Source organism: Callithrix jacchus, chromosome Y (assembly GCF_049354715.1).
Source record: "Callithrix jacchus isolate 240 chromosome Y, calJac240_pri, whole genome shotgun sequence".
NCBI lineage: Eukaryota > Metazoa > Chordata > Mammalia > Primates > Cebidae > Callithrix > Callithrix jacchus.
This window is the reverse complement of record NC_133525.1, coordinates 14336977-14347184: the sequence shown is the minus strand read 5'-3', so window position 1 is coordinate 14347184 and position 10208 is coordinate 14336977. Positions and strand designations below refer to the sequence as shown.

The 10208-nt window shown below is 35.5% G+C and overlaps 1 pseudogene; it reads left to right on the top strand.

Moving 5' to 3' along the window:
- The first annotated feature begins 5365 nt into the window (after positions 1–5365).
- LOC128931150 (actin-related protein 3 pseudogene) lies at positions 5366–6618 on the top strand (annotated as a pseudogene).
- Positions 6619–10208: the final 3590 nt, after the last annotated feature.

Genomic DNA, 10208 nt, shown 5'->3' with positions numbered 1-10208 from the left:
CAAAGAGGGTTTTAAGGGCTGATTTAAAGGGAAAGAGTGGGCAGAAAGAGAAGAAGGGAGGAAAAAAAGGTAGGGAGTATAGGCTGTGAGGCAAGTGCTTGCATTCTTTTTTTTAATTGCATTTTAGGTTTTGGGGTACATGTGCAGAACATGCAAGATAGTTGCATAGGTACACAGATGGCAGTGTGATTTGCTGTCTTCCTCCCCTTCACCCACATCTGGCATTTCTCCCCATGCTATCCCTCCCCAGCTCCCCTCGTTCTGTCCCTCCCCTATTCCCCCCAATAGACCCCAGTGTGTAGTACTCCCCTCCCTGTGTCCATGTGTTCTCATTGTTCATCACCCACCTATGAGTGAGAATATGCGGTATTTCACTTTCTGTTATTGTGTCAGTTTGCTGAGAATGATGTTCTCCAGATTCATCCATGTCCTTGCAAAAGACATGAACTCATTGTTTTTGATTGCTGCATAATATTCCATGGTGTATATGTGCCACATTTTTCTATCATCGATGGGCATTTGGGTTGGTTCCAGGTCTTTGCTATTGTAAACAGTGCTGCAATGAACATTCGTGTGCGTGTGTCCTTATAGTAGAATGATTTATAATTTTTTGGATATATACCCAGGAATGGGATTGCTGGGTGAAATGGAATTTCTATTTCTAGGTCTTTGAGGAATCGCCACACTGTCTTCCCCAAGGGTTGAACTAATTTACACTCCCACCAACAGTGTAAAAGTGTTCCTATTTCTTCACATTCTCTCCAGCATCTGTTGTCTCCAGATTTTAATGATCGCCATTGTAAGTGCTTACATTCTTATGAGGCTTTGATAATTGTCAGTTATACAATTGTCTTGCAATAGGTAGATCTAAATTTTACAGAAGATAATGGAAGCTTACAAAACTACAGTTATCTGTTTAGGATCAAAAGGAAGGCAGATTTTTGTTTTGTTTTGTTTGTGTTTTGTCACTCTATTCCTACGCTTAACTTTTTCCTTTGACATAATGAGTTTTGGATTCCAAGATTTAGCAGGATTGTTAGGAGAAAGTGCTTAGTATAAAATATAGTATTAAATGATTGTGCACACAACTATATATTTTTTATTTTGTTCTCCTTCATTAAAATAACTTTCACTACAACTCCTTACATGAGAAGAATTGCTTGAGAATGATACATATAAGGATTCTTGAATCTTATCTAAATATGAGTAAATGTTACAGTATTATCCATTACATCAAGAAAGCCTTAAATGTTTTATTTACAGTTTTATTATAAGCAAATACGAGCTCCATGTAGCAATTTCAGCTACAAAATATCTGGATTTAGGGTATCTAAATTACAAGTTTTCTAATATAAAATACCTATAAGTGCTAACTATTCTGTAAATTTGTTATTTTTCTTTAAGATTCAGTAACAGAAATAAAAGCAACAAGCATTAGAGTAGAATCGTATATGGCTGTTTATTGACAGACTTGACAATTGGGGGTTGTAAATTCTACATTCACTGTCAAGGATGAGTAAGTTGACCTGGGCTTGGCACAATTTACTTTAATGTCCTTTTATATCAAATGGAAATGATGCTAGTGGCTCCACGGAGTTCTCTGAGAATGGAAGGTTAAAAGTAGTGTGAAATGCTCAGATTTGAAGTGTTACCCTAGAGCAATCTATTACTGTAAGTTCTCTCTTAACCTCATTGATACATTCTTGGAAACTGCAACGTTAAGTCCTTAAGCTAAATGACATGTAAGAAAACCAATTTTGCTACATGCTAATTGATATAAATAAAAGAATAAGTTTCTACAGAATATTTCTGATCACAAAACATCACAAAACTTCTAAATAAAGAACCCAAACACTTCCACATTAACCACTGACATAAATGTGAGATATACATATGTTTAAGAAAGCATAATAAAAGCAAGTAAGATAATTATTTACCCAATTATTCAGTTCAGAGTCTGGGGTGGCCAGAATCCATCCCAGCTACTCAGAGCATCAGGTAGGAGCCAACCCTGGCCAGGCAGCCTTTCTATCACACTGTGCTTTTATACACACTTGCATTCACTCCTACTGGGACAACTTAAGACACGCCAGTTCATTTAAAGTGCATGTCTTTAGAATGTGGGAGGAAATGAGTTTCAAAAGGATGCTGAACTATTGTCTTGTTTTTCTAAGGAAGAGTGGAGATTATATTGATATATTACTTAATACTCATTTTGAAGCACATGTCTTAACAAAACACAGTCAAATTCTTTCCACACACTCATACACAAATAAACCGATTCTGGGGCATCCCATATGTGATGCAACATAACTCCAGTTACAATAAGTTTTTAGTTTTCTATCATATATTGAAACATTATTGACCTTACTTTTGTATTTATGCTAAGTAAATTAGATTAGGAAGTGATATAACTAAGCCCTACTTTAGGAGGGAGGAAATAATTAGAGGAAAGAATAGGTGTTTGTTCTGAGATAAAGTTTATTAGGACAGATAGCACATGATATCTATAAACAACACAATAACATATTGATTTCTAAGCATGGTACAGGAATCCAGGACAAGCTGGGATACAGAAATCTCAGTAGCTAGCAGCAGGACCCATGAGTGGGATGTAGTGGGAAGGCTAGGAATAGTAAAAGAAATGTTTTGTTTACTGTGTAAGGTTTTTAACACTTTTTGTAATTATTGGAGATAGAGTAAAATCAATAATAATGTTTTTGACAACTTTTTGATCTTGCTGAACTCTTTCTGTTTTAAGTAATATTCTAGGTGTTTTTGTAAAGATTAGGTTATTTAAACTCATTACAGTTTATAGAAATAAGAACATTAAGTCACACAGTATTGTTTGACCTACATCACCCACAATTAGAGAGTAAAAATGAGAATTATTTACTCCTATAGTCTCAATTTAAATCCTCTGTGTTTGATGTCACCATTGTTATGTTTCCTACTATAATAATGTGGCTCCAGAATCATGGGCATCAGATAAAAAGTGGAAAATTTGGGTTTTCAAAATTCTGAGTTAGAAAAAACACCACAAAGAAGACCTGGCAACAAGTTGTTTCCACTGAAAATTATACTTTAAGTGAAGAAAGAAATGTCTTAAATAACATCCTGTGGGACAGGACACCAATCACAGATCTTTTTGATGAGATAAGAAATATTGAAGCAGGCAGAACAATGACCTCTAAAGATGTCCTGGAAACTGTGAATATGTTTCTTGACATCCTGAACTCTGGAGACTGTGGATATGTTGCTTGACATAACAAAGGGACTTTGCAGATGTGATTATGTTAGAATCTTGATACGGGAGATTAACCTGGATTATCAGGGTGGATCCAAAATATCACAAGGTTTAATTGGGTCCACCAAGAGGGAGGCTGGAAAATCAAAGTCATATGGAGAAGTAATAGCAGAAATAGAGGTCAGAGTGATGGGGATGCAATCTTTGAAGATAGTAGGGGGCCATGAGCCAAGGAATGTGGTCAGGCTATAGAAGCTAAAAAAGGGGAATAACAAAGTCTCCTCTAGAACCTCCAGAAGGAACACAGCCCTACTGAGACCTTCATTTGAGGACTATAAGACCTATTTTAGACCATAGGCAACCAGATTAATAAGATAATAAAGCTGTGTTGTGTTAAGCCACTAAGTTTGTTAACTGGTTATGGTAACAATAAGAATCCAATACGTATATTCAAATACCCAAATTAACATCTTCCTTTAGGATTTTCTGGTTCATTTTCTTTTATAAGTCTTGGATTCTGAATAGCAAGTGCAGACCATCTGGCCTTCTGTTGTAATTAATACCACTTAGTCTGTGCTATGATTTTTAAAAATACTGAATACTGGATTTTTGTAAACATATCTTTTCCTGAGATAATTATCTTAGGATGTAAGGATTGAAATGACTTCTAAATTACACAAGTGTTGGCCCACTGCTTTGACAATCTAGTATGTCCTTTTAAAGTTTCAGACTCCAAAAGGGAGGGCAACTCAGAATTTGCAATTAAATTAATACAACTCTCAGGTTTCAAAAGAACTATATCTATTATTAGGAGAAGGAGCCCAGGCTAGTGACACTGTTGGTAGCCTCAATTCTATTCAGGCATCAAGAAACCCCTGGCAGTGTAGGCTAGACAAGAAATTGGGCACTATTGTCTTGATTTTATTCAATTTAAGATTGTTGATATGGGGCTTTGGATATTCAAGTTTTAAAGTAAATGATCTTAGACTTCTATTCCTTTGATCTTTGCATTTTAGTTTTCAAATAGATTTACTATTTTAACTTCCATTTCTTCTTAGGAAATTTATATGAAGATAAATTTATATTCAAATTTGGCTCATCTATATGTTGTTTGCATTCAGTTGTTGAAGTGTCTTTATAGATTTCATCTTAATGTGGCCTTTTATTCTCCATTTTATGTAAGCTGTTTCTTACAACTGCAAGAAAAATGACTGTATCGTATGGGGTAAGTTCTGGATAATGCCTGTACCCACCCTCTATAGCTGCCTAACATGGAAAATGTGGTAACTTCTATTTCAAATTGTGTTCAGTCACAGACACAAAACTTGGTGGACTTGCATTTTATGTTTCTATAACTTCCCATCCTTCAGATAACATGTTTTGTGAATTCAGGCACTATAGACAAATTTAATAATCCACAGAAGTGCATGCATTATGACAACATACACTTGCAGAAGAGCTTTTTACCTTTTTTCTTAAATATGTGTACATAGACTTCTGTGCACCATGTATCTTACATGTTGAACAATGTGAGAAGAAAACACTAGAAGGTTTGAATGCAGCTTTGCCAGGGCATGAACTTAATTAAATACAGTTCTGATCCATTACTGAGAGTGCTGGAAACAAAATGTGAAAAACTTACCAGAGTCCCAGAAGATCTGAAAGAAGTGATGTTTGGGAAACAGTCTCATGAATGCTGGCAGAAAACCAGTCACTTACCTGATTGAAAAATCAGCAAAAAATATTTCGGTATGATGAGCTCAGCTATTTTTGTTCTTCCTTTTTAGAGGAAATCTGCTCAGTGTTTTCTCCCTGGATCCTCCATGTGGTAAGTCTCACCGGGGTAACTCTCCATATCAAGAAGTCTCACCAGGGAAGACTGCCTATTACTGAGTAATAAATTGCTCTAATTGGACTGCCTGCCTGGGTTGTGGAAGTGATAGCCGCAGACCGAGCCTGCTGTTTTCTTGCTGCTGCTTCGGCTTCCCAGCTACCCCCCGGATGGTGAGGGCAGCCCGGCTGTGAATGGTCAGATAGCCCCTGTCTCCCGCCGCCAATCTCTGGCCCCGAGCAACATGGAGCAGACAGTGGCGGCAGCAACAGCGGGCAAGGAGGAAGATGGCGAGATGGCTGCCGGCTTGTGTAGTGGACTGTGGCACGGGGTATGCAAAACTAGGATATGCTGGAAATACAGAACTGCAGTTTAACATCCCTTCTTGTATTGCTATTAAGGAGTCGGTAAAAGTGGGTGATCAAGCTCAAAGGAGGGTGATGAAAGGTGTTGATGACCTAGACTTCTTCAATGGTGATGAAGCAATAGAAAAACCTACATATGCAACAAAGTGGCCAATCTGCCATGGTACAGTTGAATATTGGGACTTGATGGAAAGGTTTATGGAGCAAGTGATCGTTAAATATTTAAGGGAAAAACCTGAAGACTATTATTTTCTCTTGACTGAACTTCCATTGAATACTCCAGAAAACAGGGAATATACTGCTGAAATAATGTTTGAATCTTTCAATGTTCCAGGCTTGTACATTGCTGTGCAGGCTGTTCTTGCCTTAGCTACATCTTGGACCTCAAGAAAAGTAGGAGAACGGACATTGACTGGTATGGTAATAGATAGTGGAGATGGTGTCACTCATGTCATTCCTGTGGCTGAAGGGTATGTGAAGGGTTATATTAAACACATTCCAATCACAGGATGAGATATAACATATTTTAATCAGGAACTGCTGAGAGACCAATAAGTAGGAATCCCTCCAGAACAATCTTTGGAAACTGGCAAGGCAGTAAAGGAGTGCTATAGTTACGTCTGCCCAGATTTAGTGAAAGAATTTAACAAGTATGATACAGATGGGTCAAAACGGATTAAACCGTATACTGGAATCAATGCTATCTCAAAGAAAGAATTTTCAGTTGATGTTGGTTATGAGAGATTTTTTGGACCTGAAATCTTTTTTCATCCAGAGTTTTCTAATCCAGACTTTACACAACCTATCTCAGAAGTTGTAGATGAAGTAATTTAGAATTGTCCTGTTGATGTCAGACATCATCTCTACAAAAATATTGTCCTCTCTGGAGGTTCAACCATGTTCAGGGAATTTGCACATCACTTGCAAAGAGATTTAAAAAGAACTGTAGATGCCCGGCTGAAATTAAGTGAGGAATTTAGTGGTGGTAAATTAAAGCCATAACCTATTGATGTACAAATCATTACACACCACATGCAGAAATATGCAGTTTGGTTTGGAGGATTAGTTCTGGCTTCCACACCTGAGTTCTACCAATTATGCCACACCAAAAAGGATTATAAAAAATTGGACCTAGCATTTGTCGTCACAATCCAGTGTTTGGAGTCATGTCATAAAATTGACTTCATAATTATTGGGGTTAGAAAGGTGGGAAAGAGACAATCCTTCTGATTACCTGTTTTGTCTGGATGGCTGGTTTTGAGGTTTTAAACCTGATATGAAATAGTAAGACCAAACATGATTATACAGGAATATTTTAATAAGTTTATCAACATGCAGATGTATAAGAGAGTGAAAGTCATTGTGCTTTTCTTTAGATTTAATATTTGAATCTTATATGTAACAAAAAGAAGTGGGTTTTAGTTCTTTCTGTGCCCTGATATTTTGTATATTAATAAATTATCCAAGATTTGATGGGATTTATCCATGTGTAGATAGCTCTATAATGCTTGAATTGCACACTTCTAAGCGTGCAATGCAAGAGCTTGTTTATATTACATACTTTTTATACTTTGAGGAAAAAAGTCAAAGAAAAATTGTATTTGAGGAAAAAAAACCATGACCAAGTAAAGGATAAATTCAAAGAATAGCCTCATGAGACTTGGCATACACACCCATGGAATTCCAGTTATTATGGAGTGCTTCCATCCCCTTCCACCCTTTTCCCCCAAAGGTTTTCTTTGCAAGTGCTTTTGGAACTAAGGGCTAGTATCTTGGATTAACTGATGCCTGCTAGTGTTTTCTGATTTCTCGCATTCTGTTCCTTGCTTTAAAAGAAGAGTAAAGACAAGAGTGTTGGACCAGTATTGCAGTTCTTAGTGTAATTTCTTATAAAAAACAAAACAACAACAATAATTTGATTATCAAAACTGGCATATTTAAAGCCTAACAACATTCAAAAAAGGCACAAATTTCTTTAAAAAAAATAAAATAAATAAAATGTTCTAATTATGTATGGTGGCTGACAGATATAAACAATGTCTTTCAACCTGGTCTTTATTGGTAATAAAGGTGATATATCAGCCTCCATATTTTCTAGGTTTTTTTTTAAGTCAACTTGTTCAGATATGGACAGAGAATGGATATTTCATCGGGTCTAATTCAGAAGATGGAACATATTTTTATGCTGAAGACTACAGTTTAAATATAGATAATGTGTAATATTTTTAACTATACCATAAAGGATTGGAAAAGTAAGGACCCATGCATGTGCACATAGACATACACAAACACCCCTATTGTAGATATAAGTGGGTTAGTGCAGTGCTTTTTATTTAGGTACATTATTCCATTGAGCCACTAAACTTCAAAAAAATTATATGGTTACCAAAGGAAATACCTAAGGATAAAACTTGCACAGGAACATGATGGCAATCTCATCAGAGAGAACCTATTGCAAAGGCCAGAAGTGAAACCAAAAAAGTGGTAAAATGCAATAAGGAGCAGAAACAAAGAAATAAACCACCCTTGGAGGGAAGTCACTGGAAATCGAGCTTACAATTCATATCAGTGTAATTTCCTGGAAATACCATCTCTCTATTTAAGCACCAATGCCATAAGGTTCAATGACAAATCTTTAGCAATATAGGTTTTATTAGTTCTACATCCATGTTCACACATTTGCACAATATGATACCCAAGTGTTAATGGACAGTGCAGGGGGCAATATCCATGCTAAGTGTTTTGCAGAAGGTGAAACAGTCCACCTGTTAATGTAGAAAAGTTTATGACAAACGCCAGAGGCACTTCAGAAGGTTTAAGATAGGACTCATGGAGAAAATACAGCAGGTAACAAAGGTAGTCAGTCTTCTGATTACTGTTCTCTTTGTATCTTTTCCACTGCTATGAAGATGATTTTTCTGTAATGGCTCCAAATTGGGGCAAAGTATTATATATTCAAGAATAATTGTGAAGTCACATATGTGTCACACACAAGATATAAAAGGATATAAGATAGGTAGAAAGCTAGGCTGATAAAATAATAATCTGGAAGTTTGTGGTAAAATTGACTTTAGCTCTCCAAAATACAGCATTCTGAACAAATGTCATGGCCCTTTCATGAGCTTTGTGTTCAGTATGTCTCTCACTTTAACCAAAACTAGTCTAATGTTCTGTTATTACTGACCTAACTTAGCACTGTGCTGATATGTTGCAGATTTGGAAAATTGTAATGACACAAATTTTAAAACTTCCAAACATGCTATTATTCATTGCCTAAGGTAAGAACATCTGAAAGCAACAGCAGCATAGTGCAATGGTAACAAACTGTCACTGGAGCTAGACTTCCTGAGATTAATGCCTGCCTCTTCTATTATGACTATAGAATAACAGGTAAATTCTGCACCTTATTTCCCTCAGGCCCCAAAAAGAAATAAAAATATTTTTATCTTATCTCATAGGTTGGATATAAGTATGATGTGGTTTAATAATTACAACACTGTTTGGCACAAATTAGAATATATGTGTATTAAATACTTTTTAAAATTAATAACCTAGAAAGATTCCTGTATTCCAAGACCTTTTGTGATCTGTAAACCAAATTTATGTTCCTTGTTATGTATCAACAGGATATTAATTCTTTATTTCCCCCTTTATGACTTTTTAAAATTCTTATAGATTTTTATTGTTTATTCCTCAGTAGGGTGTGAACACCAGGATGGCAGTGATATTGCTTATTTTGATACCTATTGATTATCTTATGACTAACAAACAGTGCATAATACGTATTAACTGATAACTGAATATTTGTTAAATGAATGATTGAAAAAATGACTTATTCAAATGATCTCTGATATGTACAAGTGATTACAACAAGAGGTAGTCAGCACTCGATATTTGTGGCATTGAATCGAATAATCTCTACTCTTGATTACTCAGTCAAAATATCAGAAAACTGCAAATGCTATCATATGGACTATAAAATATATTAGTTCTAATTGTAAATGTAATGAAAGCAATGTACAAAGCTGTAAGAAAACAAAGCTTGGGAGTTAATATAAAATGAAAATTACACCATGCCTGTTTCCTTCTTTTGCCACCTCAAAACTGCTAACAAGTAGTCACTGATTTTGGAATACGAACGTCAGAAGAATAATTCTAGTAAAGTTTCTAGGTCATGGTAACTCTATGTTTGTAGAGTTCACCATTCTTCAGATTAAAACTAATATTCTGTGTGTGTAATTTTGGACTTTGTAGACAAATAGATAATCTATATATTTACATGGATTTTATGGTAAAATATACTTCCAAAATGTTATACAATATTTTAAAGAATAACATACAGTTTACTTGACTATTTTTGGTGTAAAGTTCTGTACATTTAACATACATATAAATTCACATAACCTCCACCACAATCGGTATACAGACTAATGTCATCACTACAAAGTATTCCTTCATGCTATCCATGTGTAGTCAAACCTCGCTCCATGTTTTCTGACACCACTGATGTGTAATGGTTTTGTTTTTGTGAGAATTTCATGGAAATGGAATCATACAATGTGTATCCTTTTGAGTCTGGTTTCTTTCACTTAACATGGTGCTTCTGTGATTCATAAAAGCTGTTTTATATATCAATAGTTCATTCATTCTTTGTCTCCAAAAGTATTGCATTGTATGAATTTGCCACTATTTACTTATTCTCCCATTAAAGAAAATTTGAGTTGTTTCCAGTTTTGAGTGATTATGAACAAAATTTTATAGAGCC